The sequence below is a fragment of the Anser cygnoides genome, chromosome 12 (assembly GCF_040182565.1).
Source record: "Anser cygnoides isolate HZ-2024a breed goose chromosome 12, Taihu_goose_T2T_genome, whole genome shotgun sequence".
Classification (NCBI taxonomy): domain Eukaryota; kingdom Metazoa; phylum Chordata; class Aves; order Anseriformes; family Anatidae; genus Anser; species Anser cygnoides.
The window spans coordinates 5,958,275-5,977,339 of NC_089884.1; the positions used below are offsets into that span (position 1 = coordinate 5,958,275).

Genomic DNA, 19,065 nt, shown 5'->3' on the forward strand with positions numbered 1-19,065 from the left:
GCTTCCAATAGTGGCATTGTACTTTGACCAGGATATTTAGAAAATGCTCATTTTGTCATATATATTTATTGAGTTTCATTTAACAGTCTGCTCCCCAGTGATGATAATCTAGTGGAAAGAAGTTTCCTGATTCTAGAGTCGATCCATGACAACCAATACCACTAAACTACTTTTGCATAGAAGATATTTTGTTTTGTCACGAAATGAATCACTGGGACAGGAGAATTTTCTCTCGTGACAAAGCAAATCCTGTTTCCTGTTTACATGGACGTTTGCTCCTTGCACAAGTGATCCCAAAAGCCTGGCCAGAAGCGTGCTCGTTCCTCTGAGCCGGGAGGCTTTGCGGTAACGCTGTGCTGCCTAATTCCAGCTTAAGCAGGTGGAGTATAAGTGGTACCCAGCCCTTCCGAATTTCCTCTTGCCCCCATTCAGATGGGGTGTAAATACATGCCTAAATCCCTCCTCACTCAGTAAGGTGCAGAGGCTCACCTGTAATTTGAAGCACGTGTTTAAGTCCAGTTGATTTTCTAGGTGGGCATGTGCATATGGTGAGATACATTTTTTCCATGTCTTGAAAGTTAATCTATCCTGTTACTTCTGGAGGAAGGAGTCAAGCTGCATTTCTTCCAGGTGGAGGTAGGAGTTCCTGTAGAGTGTCTGAAGGGATCATTTCACCCAAAAGAAGCTCTTCTCTTGGGTGTTTTAAAAAGAAGTCTTAACATGGTAACTCCAAAATGTAGAGACCTTTTGGTACCTGTCCTAATTTCAGATATTGAGGCAAGTCTGCATTTAACATGTGAATCTGTGAGCCCATCTTTCAGTTTCCTTTTTATTTCACAAAACTTATTTTGAGCATTCCTTTCTAGCAAGGCATAAACCTAGTAAGTTCTCACTGTTTAGATGGTCTAAAACTTGTTCATCATACATTATGGAAGAGTTTAGTGTTGGAGCATGGTGGGACGTGATTTCACACAGAGTTAAAAACCTAATTGGACAGCTGAAGTGGCCTCCAAATGGGCAGACGCTCCTTTGCGCTACAAAATTAGTTGCATTGGCTATCAATTGGGTGGCCTAATGATGTAGCCAGGCAGCCCAGGGTTTTCATTTGTGAGTAATATTAATTGTGGGTGTTAACTGAAGAGAGAAGTGATGAAGTTACCACTCAGTACTTGGATGAAATGCTTTCTAAAGTAAACTCCAAAATGCCTTTATGTCATTTGAGTTGAGTGATATAAAACATTAAGGTGGAAAATGTTTGGCGGGTCCCAGACCTGGTGGTTAATCGTGCATCCCATGAGTGCCAGCTTCCGCTGCACACACTGCGAGGGAAAAAGCTGAAGCTGTGTGTAAAGAATATTTCTAGGTAAATGTACAGCATTCAGTGGTGAGGTTGTGCATTTCTCTAGATATCATTTGAAATAACTTATCTGTTGTTCATATTCTTGTTTTGGTTTTAGTTACCAATGTAACACCTTTACAAGTAAACAAAATTTCAGCACTGCACTGAACACTGTGTGTTCTTGAAAAAAAATATGTAGAAATGCCCACAGATGATTGTTCTCCTTGATTTTGGTTTTCAAGCACTGTATTCTGGCTCACTGCTCCTAAGTCTGGAGTAAATGGGCTGGGCGAGCAGCATTCAGATCTCAGTTCAATATGCAAGGCAAATAAATTATGCAATTATCTGATACAGTCACAGAGTAACATCATATGGAAACTAATGGTTCTAAATCAAGACCACATGTTTTTAAGAGGATTATGAAGCTAAGTGATATGCAGCTAAATGTCATCTATTTGCAAAGAATTGAGGAATTAAAAAAAAATCCTTTTGAAGATTCTAGTGAATATAGTAATTGTAAAAACACTTGCCAGGATTTTTCTAAGGTCAATGTCAAAAAGTCTGAAATTCAGACAGAAATGACTGTTCCTGACAATCCTTTCTGAATGGGATTCCTGATTGCCCTTCACTGGGGTCTGATGACTTCCCCATGGAAAACCGGACATCTGAACTGATGATTTCGAGTAGTGGGTGACCCCACAAATTTTCAGATCTTTAGATTTTTTTTTTTATATAAATTCTATTAAAATGGACCATTCTGTATTCTCCAAGACTTAAAATCTAAAATTCTCTGAGATGCTTTCTGCATCTTTCAGCTCTATTTTTTTTTAAGAACTACATTTATTGTATCCAATGCCCTATGTTTGCAGTGCATTGACAAAAGACCTTCATATTTTCCCTACCTAGATACTGAGCAGAGTTCTTTAGCTCACGTCTGTCACTGAGGACTACATGTGGTTGCTAAGCCTCCGCTATCACACAAAAGGGTGGAGACAGGGTAGCAGTTTTCTCTGGGAGAGAGACAGATAGATGATCATGCCAAGTCGCACAGAAGTATTGGCAATGGCTTTCTTGGGGAGAGATTGAGACAGCTTTTGACAGGAGCCAACACCCATTTTCAGATTAAAAACGTTCATCCCACCAGCTAGCTCCCCAGTCTCTTCTCCAGCAGACACTGGTCTGGGAAAACACCCACTGCTGCGTGTCTGAGGCCAGGGGAGATCCTGTGACTTGCTCTGCGGTTCGTAGATCTGCAGTACCCACCCTGCTTCTGCTCAGGCTCTCTTTTTATTGCATTTTTGCCTGCATGTACACTATTACAAACAGCCAGTTGGCTACATTTAAATGTAAGAATATGTTGAAGCAGGTTTCTGCCTGCTAGTTGTCTCCTTTATGAATGTGCCATTTGTCTCAGTACCAGTCTGGTCTTTGTTTTATATCGTCTCACCCTTTGCTGTTTGCCATGCCCCACTCACAGGTGCCAGGACCCCAACTGAGCTCACAGCTCTTCGGATTGATGTAGGAGGGACGAGAGACTCTGTGGTCAGTACGTGCATGTACTTTTAGCTGTAATCTGGCCCAAAGTAATTCTGTTTGACTTATGTTCTTCTTTCAAGAGTGTATTTAGACTAGCTATAGTTTGGGTGCTAGCTTACATAAGTCCTGTTCTCTGGTTTGGATTTTGGTGCTGGTATATAAACCTACTTATTCAGTTAACTTGCTCAACTGAATCAAAATAATTTGGGTAGGTTTGGTATAGAGACCTGAAACACTTAGCCAGAAGGAGGAAATTCCCAAATCATTTAAAATCTCATCGACTGAAGCAACCAAATAATATATCAAATTTAAACTTGTGTATAAAAGACACTAAAGATCCTTATAGCTAAGTCATTAAAGTACATTTTAAGACTGAAAATGGGAGAGTATTTCCAAATGCGCATTTCAAAATAGACATTACGGGATTGCCAGAGACTTTTGGAAATCAAGGAGATAGCAGTATCTTCCATTTAGATAACATAGAAAACGAGTGCTGCAAGTTCTGGAAGGACCATGGAGCACAGGGATGGGGATCAGGAAGCAGAGGTAAGGAAGGGCGGTTTGTAGGCTTTATTGTGTCCCAAGACTCCGCATCCTATTTTCTATGCTAAAGGAACACGCCGTGTTGGTTTTCTGCAATAAGCAGGATATTGTTTAGGTCCTTTTCCAACAAAGTATTATCAAGTTCATTTTTTTGTTTTGCTTTTAATAGAGGGCAACAGAAACAAAGTTCAGATCACCATATGCAGATGTTACAGGGACACACATGTACAAGATAAGGTGCTTCCTACCACAGGAAGGCTATTTTAACTGTTAGTTTTTAAGCTGATATTTACGAAGGAAGGAAAGTCAAAGGCGACAATAATTAATGTCATCATTACGGTCCAGATTTTCGAAGGAACACAGTGGGATTAGGAGCTCAATTCCTTCAATTTTCCAGTAGACTTTAGCACAAAATTAGGCAGCATTTAAAAGACAATGAGTGCCAAAATCTAGGACTTTTTTTTTTTTTTTTAATGGAATCTATGCTCTGTTCAAATGTATGGATTACAAATGGAAAAGAGCATTAACAAAAGGGAAGGTAAAGTCAGAGACCTCACCATCTTTCCCACATTAATGGTTCTCAGCAGAACATGCTGAGCTTTGTGACTTTTTCTTTATCATTAAAACAATTTTTGTTATTTGCTGAATGGTTAAAATTTCCTGGATAATTTAGGGAGGTAGCTGTTCATCATATGGAATGATAAAAAAAAAAAAAAGGCAGCAAAAGTCTTTTCAATTGGGTTAGTTTGCAGCCCTATAGAGCCACGCTTCATGAGTTTATTTGCATCGTCAGTAGAATCTAAAGTAATTTAATTCATGGTAGGGAACGCATGTTAATGACTCCACTTGGTGGTTAAAGGTAGTGTGCGCCTCCCTTCTTACTCAGTGCTTCTGGTCTGGAAGCAGGTCAGTAGATCAAAAATACATGCTATTTCATGGGCGGTAAAGACCCTATGGTGCCTATGTGATTCTTCAGAGATGCTTTTACACATCACAAAAACTACCAGTATGTTTACCAACTCGAAGGCTAAATTAATATCATCAAGAGCTTGCTATACACCCACCCAGCTGCTGGTGGGACAGGAAGGGAGGGAGCTCTGTTGTCAGCCGAACAGCGTTCATGCTTTCATAACTTCCTCCCTTTTTGGCTTGTTCTCACTCCTGGCCTACACAGGCTTGAAAAACTGTATAAAGGAAGCAAAAGAAAAGGTATTTCAAAGAATGAAATTAAGAATTGTAAAGATCTTTGAGTAACTAGTGTTTTCAAACTGGGTTAAAGCAGACTTACAGTAATCTGACATGATGTAATCCTAGTGAAGTTGCAGGAAAGCAGAAATTAAGTATTTATTTGGGGTATTACAGTGTCTGGTATAAGATATTGTTAAGTACTGTCAGTAACTCATTATATATTTATTTAAAAAATAAGAACTTAAAAGAAAAAAGAAGTTTCAGATTAGAATGCGGTCGCTGTACATGCATTATACATGCTTCTCCTTCTGTTCCACTAATGGATCCTGACTGCCAGAACAGCGAAACGAACCATTGAAATTAGCGGAACTAAGACCCAGATCTATTAGAAATTTTCATTTGCCTCCAGTGTAGAATTTCAGACAGATCCCTGATTTCTGTGAAGCATTCCCAAACTATCATAGATATGCTGTTAAATAAGCTTTCTGTCAAAGGGAACGGGTGGAAGTCACTGAATCTTCTGATTCCTAATGGCCAGACACCAAAGACATAAAAAACAAAGGATGAAGCATCTCTAGTGGCATGTCATTAGTGCTGGTGGCAAGTTGAGGAAGTACTGGGGAAAGAAACGTCAATAGCAGAAGAGGCTGAGATAAATGAAGCAGTAGTCATCAGCATGGAAATGCCACCTTAATTATACCAGGTCCTAAAAGAGCTAAGTCAAGGCAGATTTATAGTACTGAAAGTTAAAACTAAGAAGCACAAGCCACCCATCCAGGCTTCACTACCAAGCAGGACAATATGAAGTGCAGTTCTCAGGTCTGTTAGGTGTAGGCTGTATTGCAAGTCATAGCTGGAAGATGATAAATACCTCTCGCCTTTCAGTCCTTGATGGTCTCGCACTGCTGCAAGAGTCACCATTGCACAAATCTACAAGTTCTAAGCTAAGATCAGAGATGCAGTATTATTGCAGGTGAAAATGTCTTTATGGATCATCAGAGAAGTAAAATATGCAACATAATTCATTGGCTACAACATTCACCCTCTGAAGGGGAAAAATGTTGGTGAAAATGTCATTAAAATACACTGCAGAATGGTCAACAGTCAGATCTTCAGTACAGAGAACTTATCAGAAAAACCTCCAGTATTAAATTCTGCTTCCTTTTTAATGCTGCCCAAGCATGCTGTGCTTTTGCCAAAATAATGGAAGTCAAAGCCTTTACTGGGAATTTCCATACTTCTGTGGCTTTAAGTTATATCCATTTTTTTTTTTTTTTTTTTTTTTGTCATGGGAAGTTTTAGTGCCTGGAAAATTTGAGACACTAAAGGAACCCAAAAAAATGTATATACCGGGGAGGGGTTTGGGCTTCTTCTGAATCCCGGTCAGACTCTGGAAAACAGAACCAAACCTCAGAACCAAAAATTCCTTCATGATTTTTCAACATTTCTGCTAATGCCGAGTTCCAGGGTCTGGTTTACATTGGGAAACCTTGACTCCTGGCTCTGAAGGGTTCAATTAGTCAAAATGGTTGGCAGATGGAAAAAATAATTAAGTTCCATCCACTGTTTTGTACAATAAAAATAGACTGAAGACACAATGGCCTTACCTTGAACTTTGCAGGCCTACGTCACATAATGATAAAGAGGGAGTCAGCTCTTAAAACCTGGATTATCTACCAGCACACGTACGGAGTGCCAAGCTGGGCTGCGAGGCGGAGATGCACCACAACCTTGCAGGCTGTGCGCATGATTATTAATTTAATGATTTTAGCTCAGATTGAAGATGTAAATTCTAGCAATGAGAAATAGCTTCACATGGATATTATGAGATTACCAAAACCTCACAGTAGTAGTAATAACAGTAATCATCTGTTATTTGAAGAGATGCTGAAATCCATGGAAATTTTAAAATATTATTCTTAGAAGTCTTTCTCCTAGATGTTTTGTCTTTCCTGAAAGTGATGGAAAAGCAGATTGATAACACTTTTGATAAATAAATTGTTTTTATTTTATGCTTAAATACAGACTTAGATACCTAGCTTTAAGAACTCAACTTTGACAATACAGTTGTGGAGCAGAAACATAACCTATGCCCTATGTTTCTTATAAAAAAGATTTGTACTCCAAGTATCCCATAAGATAGGTGGGGCAAAGAATGATACTCGATGTTATGCAGCTGGTCATTTTGAATGATGAATATATTCACAACGACATGTAAAGAAATAGCCAGGCATGGAAAGAAAATTCGTAAATTGGGAAGTGTGACTTCCCACTGCAAATGATTTATTACGAAATAAGTGAAAATTTCATGGTCAAATTGATGTTCCAAGTAATAAATGATATAACAAAAGTGGACAAATTGTCCACCATTGTCAGTAGTAGTACTTGACAGTATAGGACACATGGGCTAAATCTCTGAGTATAGAATGAAATTCCCAGCTGGTGGGAATTAATAGACCACAGCTGAGGTTCTAGATAGTAATATTAATAAACTTTTCTAGGAAGTGTAAGAGCTCTGCATATCCGTGCTTGCACATCTATAGTTTTATATTCATTCTTGGCTGTTGCTCTATTTTATATGCATCTGAATATTTAACATGTAAAGAAGTGGAGGAACAAATTGCATTGCTCTCAGTGCAAGTCTGATCAAGCTCTGAAAGGTGAAGTAAGTCTGCTTCCTACTGCTCTTGTCCTTCCTTCTATTCCCTAAACATCTGCCAGAAATTTTTTGATTTTCATCTCTTTCACCGTGTTTTTTTTTCTCTCTTGTTTCCCTACCTGAGCCTGCCCTGCCCCAGTGGGGCACTAGCCCCCAGTACCACCACACGTGCCTTCTCCAAGGCTTTGCTATGTCCTTGAGCAGCGTTGCTGATCCAGGGTGAGGATGGGCGTACATGGGGTGGCTCCTGACATGTATTATGAAGTGTTGTGGTCATGCTCATGTGGTTGAACCACGGGACTGGTGCCACATTTCAGAGAAGTGACGTTCACCTTTGCAATTGCTCCGATGGTTTGGACTTCCCGGAGTGCAGAGCAGATGGCCCCCACCTTTATCTTCAGGGACCATCTCATATTTATTCATGGTGGTAGTGCAGAAAAGCCACTGAATCCATCCCAACTTGTATGGTATTTAGAGGGATAAAGACGTTGTACTAAGCCTGGGAATCATTAGGTGGCTGCCTTGCAGCCAAGGGTGTTTGAACGGGGCTCTGATTTCCAGCTGGCAAAAGGAGGATAATCTTTTTCTCCTTCAACTGCTGAGGCTGTCAGCAGCAACCTTGCTGAACTACCTCATAGTTCTTGAGGGTTGTGTGATAGCGGAGTGGATGTCCTGTTCAATGAACCCTAAAAATGACTTTGACATGGGGTGGGTGTCTGTACAAATTCAGAGCCTGCTTTTTAGTGCTTATCATGGTTTGGGTCAAAGTGCTGGATGTGTCTGACAGTCTCCTTGTGGGATACAGTGGTGGATCCTAGCATTTAAAGTAGAAGGTGTCAAGGATAGAGGGTCTTAAGAGACAGAATTTTTCATTTGGATCATAATGTAAATTCACTCCACCTGAGCCTCCAAGTGAGCCTTCAGAGCCCTGATTTCTCTAACCTCTCAGGGGCCAAGCTCCTGGGCTCAGCCTGGCCTAACACACATGCTTCTGACTTGACACAGCTGTCCAAGAGACCAGGAAAAATCAATGAATATGCTGTGTTAAACCCAGGGAGGATTATCAGAAGGGATGTGCTAATGAATTCCATGCGATATGCTGCAGCAGGCCAGTCTTACAGAGAGCGTGGACGTACAGAAATAAGTCAGGAGGAAACCTGCCTCGGCCTGATCCCTGAGCAGGCTGTTACTCAGAGGAAGGGCTATTCCCTGTGATGCCGCTAACATCACCAGCTTGGCGTGAGGTGTGGTACCCTGCCCTGCAAAGGCACAGCCTGTGCCGTGCACATCAGAGCAGGCAGTACATCTTGTTGTCTGCTGCGACTCATAAGGTAGAGGCTTTGATGTATGTCCAGGATCTGGCCACTGTGATGCAAGATGCACTGCAAAACCTGCTTTTCAGGCAGCACATCTGTAACTATGGGATCTTTGCACACAAAATCTTGTCCATCAGGAAGCCTGGATTGATGATTGATCCTAGGGATTTCCTTAAGAGGAGTTCCTTCTCCTAGAATTGACACTAGTGGCCTCCACCTTCTGGGAAGCTTGAAGCTGCCTCACACTTGGTTACATGAATAACCAAGGCAAAGACTTTGGGGTTCGTTTAAAAGCAGTTCAGTTCCAGCATCAGGTTTCCCATAGAAAATATTAAAATGCCTTTATGCGTGATGTTTTGTAATTGAATTGAATCGTAATACCCCATTTACTAAATATACCGCACTGAAAGCCTCTAGGTTTTCCCTAGTAAAGTTGCTATGCCAGCTGGTGATGAGAAACTGTTGTGATAGTTTTTCTACTTTTCTCACCCACTTTCTTGTAACTCACTATCCTCAGCTTTATTTCTTTTTCACTAGTCTGTTTCCAGCTCTTCTCTTTGGCAATGGTTGCTCTCCCATGCCTATGTGTCTGCATGCACACACACAGGCTGAGGCAGGTGCTTGTAATCTGACTTCACAATTCACCCCTCTCCCTTGCTAATTGTAAGAAAAGAGGGAAGGAGGATTGAAAACAAAAGTGTTACACAGAGACGAATGAGGCAGAAATAGAAATTCGAGGATATGCTGGTTGTAAGGGATGCCCAAAAATTTCCTTCTGGAATACTGAGTCTCTTTTCTAGTACTTTGCTTTGCTGCTCTCCTTTCAGCTGTTCAGGCCAGGTTGCTTGGTAGACTTACTGCCAAATGCTATTATAACCGAGCTGCTCTGATCTTTAGCCAAATCTTAGGAAAGAAGTGGGTGTGCTGAAGCACTGGTGAGCCAGTGAGAGAACACTTCACCGTGGCTGGAATGGCAAACGTGACTGTACAGATGAGAGCTGCTGCAGTAGGGCTACGCCACTACCAGGGGTCTAATTTCAGCTGCTACATGCAGGGAACAGCAAACCTGAATGTCTAGAACATATGATGGTGCCACCTACAGCAACACACGACATGGGTAACATGAACAACGTCTTTGAAAGTATTCCTTTGCCTCTTTGGGTACCCAAGACAGTTGTTCAGGCTTTGCTGACATGACCCCAGGCTGTGCTGACTCCATGCAGATCCCAGGTAGGAATAAGTGAGGCTGTACTGAAACTCGTGCCCATGCTGTCCTGGCGAGGAATCATCCAGCAGCTGGGAAGGCTCCTGTCCACTTGTGGGCTTGGTTTGGGCTTTGTGGCTGTGCCTGGCCAGCTTTGGGCAAGGGCAGCTGGAAATGTGTGGAAGGAAATGAGGAAGGCAGACCTGGGAGCGCAAGGGCTTTCTGAGTTCATCCCGCTACAGCACATGAATGGAGGGCTGAAAATCCATTTAAACATATTAATCTCTGCAAGACCTTGCTCCATTTGAGTTATTAAAAACAAAGTCCAAGCAAAAGAAAAACAAAAAAAACAAACAAACAAAAAAACCCCCACAACATTAAACATCTATTCACAAATGCAGTGAGCTTGCTGGTTCCCCAATCTTGCACTGACTCCATGCCATACATCTCTAGTAAGAGTGACTCTATTTGGTTAGCAGATGCGCTGAAGTCATGCAGAGTTCAAATATACTGTACCCATCAAGATGCAAATCCTAAATTTCATTTGCATTGTCGTGTTGTAAGGATGTTATGTGCAGGTCGGGATTCTGTCTCCCCCCCAAGCCCTTTCAAATGTGTTTATTCACGTTGTTTATTTTCATTTCCCAGTTTCCACATGTCCCTCAGTCAGATTTTCTGTTAGCAAGACTGAGAGACGAATAACATATGTTACCCCACAACTGACCTTGAAGGGGAACTGAAGAAACCATCTTCCCTAGGGCTGAGATGTAATTCAGACACGAGCGTGCTTGATAGAGGTCCTTTCCTGCAAAGACACTGCCAACTGCATTGCAAGCCCTCGAAGCATTTCTGCCTGTATCAATTGCAAAGCGTGCACTGCGTACCAGGGGGATGGTGAAGATTTAGCCTTCTGTGCCATCACTCCCTCAGCTCTCATAAGCAAGACAAACAAATTCTTTGTGTCTCAGAAGAATCAGATAATTCAGCCAACTCCTCGCAGTCCTGGCTTTTCACCTGGGGGAGCAGGCTTGCTGATCCTGCCCAGGTTAAAACGACTGAAAATCAATTTGATTTGACAGCTGCGGGGGGAAAAAAAAAAAAAAAAAGGATGCTCAAACTCTTGAGCAACAAAGGCTCTTCAAGCTGTTACAAAATGAAACACAAAAAGAAGCTGTTGTCTATGATCTTCCTACAGGATTTTGATTCATGGCAGTCTGGCCAGATCCAGTCCCATCTGATATGGCTGCTTCCTTGCACACCGTTCTTGGGAAGAAGCAGCCCTCAAGAAGGACCATCGTCCTTCCCCCATTCCCTTGTGCATGGCCAAGCTAGGTATGTCAGACAGAGGGTGGGTGCTTCCACGTGGCCTTTGCCTGATGTTTTAGTCTGGGCAACAACCCTGCAGCCTGATTTGGAGATCCTGCTCTGCTGCCCAGCTCATTTTACCTTTGAAACAGCAAAACGTGGGTGCCCTCATCCATGGAGGCAGGTTCTAGAGGTTGTCTGTGGAGGAGCTTTGTGGGTGTACAAACAAGTAGGTTAATTTTGTAGTTGTTGCAGGAAAGAACATGATTAAAAAATTAAAAAGCCAGCAATCTCTTATGAGGAGCAAAACTGTGTGTTGTTTGCAAATATAACCCCAGTCTGAGAACTGGGGATACTGGGGGATGAAATGGAGGTGGTGTAAGAGCTGGTGCAGAACTGGAGATTGACCCCAGGGCTCTCTGCTGGAAGCTCCACTTTTTTGCCACCTTTTGCCCCATGGACATCAGCCTTCCTGGTCCTGCCACCCCACATTGACCCCAGGAGCTCCTGTAATTTGCTCCCTTTTTTTCCAGTGTCTTCAGCCGGTGGTCAAGCTACATCCATGGTTCATTTCTTTACCTGGGGAACATGATTGTTCTGTTTCCTACAATAATTCAGAATTGAATTATTTATTTGCCTCAAGGGACAGGCACTTGGGAAAGAGGCAGTCCATGCGAGCAGGTTTCATAGCCTTCCTTATTAGCTTTGTGTCACCAGCCTGGGAAATTTCAAATCAACACAGAGCTAAAACACAGAAAGGAGATAAATGCCACATTCAGTGTGACTTGCCAGTTCTGACACACAGAAACACCAAACACGTACCCAGTACCAGACAAATCCCAGAGTCACGCAAATTGGAATCCACAAACCTGCCTCCCTACTTATCGCTTAGTAACAACTTCATATAAATTTTCCTGTGTAATTAAAATGTCTTTCCTGAGCCAAAAATGAAATTTTCTTTACAGCAGGCAAGCCTTACATAAAATTAGTTTTCTCTCTAGTTTCTGTCAGTTGAATGAATTTAAAAAAAAAAATTTTTTTTGAAGAAACCCATTTGGGGAGGTAGCAGATTTCTTATCCTAGTATTTTAGGTTAGCATGGAAGGAGAAAAGTAAACTGTGCATAGATTGCAGCTGGCCTGGTATCAGCTGGGGAGCTGGATGCGGTGGATGTTTCCATAGGTTTATGGGTACCAATTATTGCTGACACTGTATGTAGGCGAAATATTGCTATGAAGCTTTTACCAAAAATAAAATAAAATAAAAGTTAATGCTCACAGCAGCCCAGTAATACCTCCTGTTAGGACATCTATTTTGAGGAGAGGTGAGAAGGGTCATGTACAAATTTTCTTCATATTTTTAAACTGTGGCTGCTGATTTTGGCTGCTTTCACTTCTTCCAGCTCAGCAACGACTCTTGCCCTTCAGCGGTGCTCAGCAGCTCCTGGGAGATGTGGAGCTTTTGACAGGCATTGCTCTTGGCCAGTTTGGTGTTCAGCAATCCTCCCCTTGCTCCTTACCCTCCCCATCTTCCTCCACCCAAGTAAATGTATAGTTTAGTAGCCACTTTTGAAAATGTACATTCTGCTGTCTCTCAGATGTGTCAATGGGCTCACAGGCGTTACAGGTCAGGACGTCTATCACCACCCTAAAATGGCCCTATTGGCAGAGGAGCAGCGCTCAGAAAATAACACTTTGAACCTGTCAAGTCTGATTTACGGAAAGCTTCCATGATTTAGAAAAGCAAAAAGCAACGATTGCTTTCTACTCCACCCTAATTTTAATTATAAAAAATGCTAGTATAGTTTTCCATTTGACATCCCTCTAAAGGAAATCACTAGCATTGGAGTAAATCTTCCAAATAAACATATTTCTCAGACATAAACATGGTAAATCTTTCTTTTGAGAAAGACATAAAGAATGGTTAACTTAAAATATGCATATAATAACATTACCCACAGCTTCTCATGTTTAAAAAGATTCCATATGCAGGGAAAACCCATAAAATAAAACCCAAGAAATGCTGCATCCTCTTTCTATTAATTTGAAACAGTCACTTAATGGGAAAAAGGAAAAAAAGAGAAAAAGAAAATCGGTGGAACAGAATTATTTTATTTTTTTTCTTAGAAAATCCCAAACAAATCAGTAACTCCAACATTCCAATCTCTTCATCCTGTTTTTAGTGGTGTATTAATATGTAAACTCAATACTTGTGTTGAAAAATAGCTTTGGGTAAGGAAAAATGGTAGCAAATTCCAGGGTGGCCTTGCTAGCATTTTTGATTGAAAAAAACTTGGAAAAATGTTGTTGTTTTAGGATGATGAGAAGTGCTGCCATCTTTTGTGGTTTACCCAGGATTGTCCCAGGTTCGACTGTTGTCTCTGGTTTGGTTTAAAATCTAAAAAGGGGCCAACAACTGCGGCTCCCTGTCTCCCCCAGGTCCCCCACTCTTTCCCCACGTTTAGATGAGGGATTGACTTTAAAACAGGCTCACCGAAGCAGCTCCCTGCTTAAATCCTATACATAAACCAGCCTGCTTTTCTTGCTGGAAGAGTTTGTGTCTCCAGAAAGCTCTGGTCCTTGTTGTGGGCGGAGATGGACTAAGCTGGCGATTAAGACTGGGATTTGGGCTGGTTTCGCCTCTGACTTGATTTAGGAATTTCAGCAAGTCGCTGTCACCCCCTTGCCTTCCTTCTGCCCCCCCTGTGCCTCCTGGCAGGAGGGTGCTGGCCTGCAGGTGCTGATGGCTCCCTGATGGGCACCAAACGCCCAAGGAGCGGAGCAGAGCTCAGGACCACACACACCCCATGCACAGTCCCCACAATTAAATAGGGCTTGGGGGGGGGGGGTTCCCGAGCCCACAGGCAGACAAGGGGGTGCGTTCCCAGTCCGTACACCCCAATTCCTCCTCGGGCAGTGCAGCCGTGGAGGGGTTAAAGCGGGCCGGGCCTGCGGCTCCCAGCTGCGTGCACTGGCGGCCTGCACTGCCAGGGGAGCTGGGCCGGGCCAGCTGCGCCGAATTAAGTAATTCCCCCCAGTCAGCGAGAAAAGGGCTGTGTCTCTAGCACTGGGATTAGCACTGGGGGGAGTTCGGTTTTTATGGTAGGGAAGGAGGTGGAAAAAAAAAAAAAAAAGCAACAACCCTGCCTTTGCCTGATTCCTCACTTTCGCTGCGGCTTGGGAGGGTTTAGGCTGCGCAAAAGCCGCCCGGAGAGGAGCTCTCTTGGCAGTGGGGTGAAGAGAAGCCCGACCCGCTGACTTCTCCGGTTAGCATCCCGGCTGGGGAGATGCTCGTTTCGCCCAAAAGCTTGGGTGAGGCAGTCAGCTGGAGTTCAAGATCCAGGGACTTAATGTCCCATGACTGAGCGTAGCTTGTTTGACCTGTAGCGCAGATCTAGAGCGTAAGGAGCAGAAGTATTTTTATGGTATGTGCTGAGCCTGCTCTCCCTGACTGAAACACCTCCTGGAAAATGAATAATTGAACATACATGTGACTATGTATAGCCCATTCTTCAAACACAACCCGAAATGGGGCAGAATATCCTCCAAGTTCCTAGGCTTTTTCTCCTGCTAACCGCATAGGATTGGCTATAAAATCTATAGGGACAATGCTTTATAGCAAGGAGAAGTCGTTTCAGCCCACGCTCCTGAGCAGTGGTCTTCAATTGTGAATTTTTTAAGCTAAGTGGTGTGCTGAATTTCTGCCTTCTATCTGAGCTAGAGTAGAAGGAAAAAACAAATAAATTCTGATTTTTTTTCATTTACCGAGCCACGCTGCTCCCTGCTAAAATCAAGAGACGTTACTGTTGGCACAGCAGGCTTAAACTCACTACTGTGTTTTGCATCTTTTAATAAAGGAAGAAAGTGATTGAATGAGATTGTCTGTTAGTTGCCTTGGATCAGCAGTTTCTTCTTTGTAGTGATGCAACAGATTGTTTTCCGAATAATACAGTAAGAATAGGCTCAGCGTGCAAAGCCCTGTAAACCATCTGAAGAAAAAGCTGTGGCCTTTTTTTCCCTGCTTGCTTCCAAGCCAGTAGCTGCTTCTAATATTCCTGTATCCAATATGAGCACAGTGCTGTGCCTAGCACACATCTAATGTTTGTCAAGGGCTCTAATTGTTTGTTAGGAGAAAGGGACGTTGAGGAGAGCAGAGGGAAAACAATACAGGAGGAGGGATAGTCTTGTGAGGAACTGCCTGGGCTGTGTTTTGGGGCAGTTTGGTTCATTTCCTGGCTCTGCTATGTCCTTCTCACGTGATCTTGGGAAAGTCTCCTAATCTGCTTCTCAGTGCAGTAAGAGGCACCGTCTTGTCTCTTGTACATAGTATGTGTCAAGTAAATACCTATAGTCTGTGCTAATATATACCTATAGAGTGTAGTAAGGTGATAAAGCAAGAACCGATTCTGTAAACAGTTGTGATGCCCAGGGCACAGGGTCCTGGTTTCACAGCACATCAGTTACATAGCAAAGCCCAAATGAATTCTGCCCTTCTAATTCGTGACAATGTTCATTTTCTGAATGCTGACTTTGGGTAGATGCTTATTTTTAGCTTGTATATGAGTGTGTACCAGAATGAAAGGGGAGGCTTTCCCACACCAAGCATTTTGTTTTCCATATAAATGCCTGTCGCATAATATTACGGACAAGTAAAGGCTTCTTACTGCTCATAAGGTGTTATGGTAATCCTTCACGGAGTCCTTTTAATGAATAAACTAGGAACGCTTCATGAGTCGTTTATTAAGGGTTAATGATGTATCTTCTCTCTTTGGCATCATTCCCAGCCTAAATCAAGCCTGCTTCATCTCATATGGATATGAAAGACAAACTGTACAGATTGAAAACATCTGTATACTGAGTGAATGAACCACATGGCAGCAGTGTCATGCAGAGATTTACTTAAAACTGTCCCCTTTTGTTTGACTTTAGAGGAACAGCACAAATAAATACAGTAGGTTCTGTTTAAACAAAGAGGACTCTGATCAATAGAGGTTTGTATAGCTTACGACCTTCAACTATAAACAAAAAATTGGGGTAAACCCCACATGTCTCAGGTCAATTGCCATCTTATTTACTTTATTACACCACTAATGTTCTAATCTGCCTTACATATGAAATGCTTTTCACAAGCAGCCTTACTTTGCTTCTCCATTTTTGCCAGAGATAAAAGGAAAGTTGTGTTTGCTGTTCAGAGCAACCTGTGAGTGTGGCTCTGAGGGTGCTGTGAATTTTGCGTATCGGTGTAAGCAGAGGTCAGACACACCAGTTCAGGCAGATTTCGAATTCCAGTAGATTTTGGTTGAGGTTTCCAGTAGCTTTCTGTGTTTTGGGAGGGGGGGTTCAAGCATCCACAAAGAAAATCAAAATGGTTTGTGGCTCACCATAACCAAAGCTGTGCACAAGAAACAGAGGAGAGGCAGTGCTAGATAGAAAGTGCTAACTCTGTTCGGTCTGCAAGCAGAGGTTATCCCTTCTGCACAGACACTTGAAAACATTTGCAAATATCTGCTAGAGACTGACCCTAACTGTGAGTTTTTATTATTATTTTTGTTACTGTCTCCCAGCAAGATTAAGTAATTCCAAATACTGAGGGGATGACTCTCCTGCATGTGTTCTGTCCTCATATCTCCACATAACTAACATAAATTGTAATTATTTTGTTTTCTGGCACATTTTATAATTTTCTAGAGGGGGGAGGCTATCACCATATCTTGTTTCTGGCCATCTTTATCTTCCCTGTCTAACTTCTAATCCATGTGGTTGATGTTAACAGAAGACAAAAAAAGGGAAATTGTGGGGAAGATTTGCATATACAAGTTCATGAAAACAGGCAGCAAGGAAGAGAAGGGCCCCAGCCATGCCTTCCCCAATGGATACCACAACATGAGCCCTCACCAGGCAGAGGTGCCAGTCTAGGTACACGAAGCCACGAGAAACTAGATTTATTAGCATTGCTGCTCAGACAGTTATTCAGGTGTTTTTCTTTGCTGGGGGCATTCCTGTTCCTATTGACTCTACTATTTTCAACTTCAGCCTTATCTGCTGTGATCTAAGAAACGCTTCACTCCTGCTTCAGGTGCATTTTGTTGTAGAACTCAAATACTTTGGTGGGCAACAGAGGGGTGAGTACCACTGGGTATGTCTTTCCTCAGAGCTTTGAGAGATCCGGAGAGAGATTTCTGGAGATTGGCTTTGAATTATTTTATTTTATTTTTTCAGTTTAATAAAAAAGGAGCACCCAGACTGCTCACCTATCTGAGATCTTGTTCCACTAGCCAGGTGGCTTTTGATCCATGAAGCAGCGTCTCAGCTGCATACCTCACTGGAAGAAAATCTTACAGACATTGAAGTTTTGCAACTGAACAGTTATGCGCTTGTCTTGCTTCCAGCATTTCTTCACAGTCCCCGTTTAGGCCCAGAAACTAGAGCTGCAAGTTCTAGTCTCAGCAGTAACGTCTCCCCCGTCATTAAATAATTGAGTTAGTTCTGCAAGCTCCAACCCAAGGCAGAGACACTACCTCATAGCTGGTGGGTCGCTGGCAGCAGGTTTGACAAAACCCTTTGAGGGTGGCTAGTGGAGGCTCTTTCCTGGCAGGTTCAAGCTTGGTTTGTTAGGTCAGTGGGGAGACAGACGGGGCGAACCACGCTGCTCCCTTGCCAACCCACGCTGGCCGAGGTTGGTTACATTTTGGCTGTACCTTTCAGTGCAGCATTAGGAAGACAGAAGAAGAGCCTGTGGTCCTTCGCTGAGTAAGAGAAGCAAATTGAGGTATTGGAGTCCTCAGGAGATGCTGTTTTGCTGCCCTCTAGGCAAAGATTAAAGCTTAAAATGTGGAAGTTAAAGAAAACGCTGTCCTGGGCACACCAATGCAAAGCAAGAGGTTGAGAAGGTAGGAATAATTCTTGTGGGACTTCATTAAGGTGTGAATATAAGATCTCTAAGAGATCTCCGGGCTCAGATAAGCGGGATCCAGTGGTGTACAACAAAGAATTATCAGGAAAGGCATCATAATTACAAAGTACTTTTATATTAAAATGATGTCATGTAATAGGTTGAAGAACAAAAAATATATAAGCCGTGCAGATCTTCTTTATCTAAATAATTGTTTTCTTATGCATTATGCAGCAAACTTCTCATATAATTCCTGCCCTTTAATGGTAAACCTTATTAAATAAAGACTTTGAAACTATTTTAACATTTCAGTAGTATATTTCATCTTGAGGATGCATCACTGAAATGCTACAGGGAAGCATGGAAATACAGAACAGCTTAGAGAATGAAGGTTTAATAGGGAATGTGTCATTACAGGACTCCATAGCAAATATATAACCTCCTTTAAAAGTGTATGAACTATTGTATGGAGGATCAGATTTTTTTAAACGATCAAATATATAATGGTGTGACATTGAACTTTCAGGATTTTCTCATAGGTCTTTGTTTTCCTTAGATCTGTTCCCTGAGGAAAGTTCTTTACTTCTCTCATGTGAAGAATAATACTGAGATCTGCCTATGGAAAACTACGTTCTAGGAAGAAGAATCACAAAGAACTTTGCTTTTAGACTTTCCTTTAAGAGGTCCACGCCATGATAAGCAAAATGAAATGAAATGGAAGATGAAAGGTAATCAGGAGTGAACCAATGTTTGCAGTGGTTAGACCACAAGCTCTAAAGCTTTATGATCAGTCTGTGTGTGTATCGCAGCAGTTCCTAGGAAGACATTTTCACAGGTCATATGTTACAAAAACAAATAAACAAAGAAAACCCAATGAGATAAAAATAATAGTTGATCCAGAAGTGTCTGAGTCTCATCCCCTAAATCAAAGCAGATGCAATGACCTTAGAAACAAGTGGTCCTTGACTGCTGCCCACACAAAGCAGAAAACATCAAGGATGTGAAAAATGAGTTCCTGTTACTTGTGAACCAAAACACGTTATTGCATTGTGAGTGTTTCTTCCTTCTTTGCCAAATTATCTTCC

General features: G+C 42.1%; 1 long non-coding RNA gene across 1 annotated transcript; it reads right to left on the reverse strand.

The window, feature by feature from the left end:
* Positions 1-9,742: 9,742 nt before the first annotated feature.
* Positions 9,743-10,756, reverse strand: LOC106033276 (uncharacterized). Its single transcript, XR_001205264.3, has 3 exons — positions 10,670-10,756; positions 10,510-10,590; positions 9,743-10,042 (listed from the first exon to the last, which is right to left on the reverse strand). It is a non-coding gene; the product is annotated as an uncharacterized lncRNA (long non-coding RNA).
* Between the last annotated feature and the right edge of the window lie 8,309 nt (positions 10,757-19,065).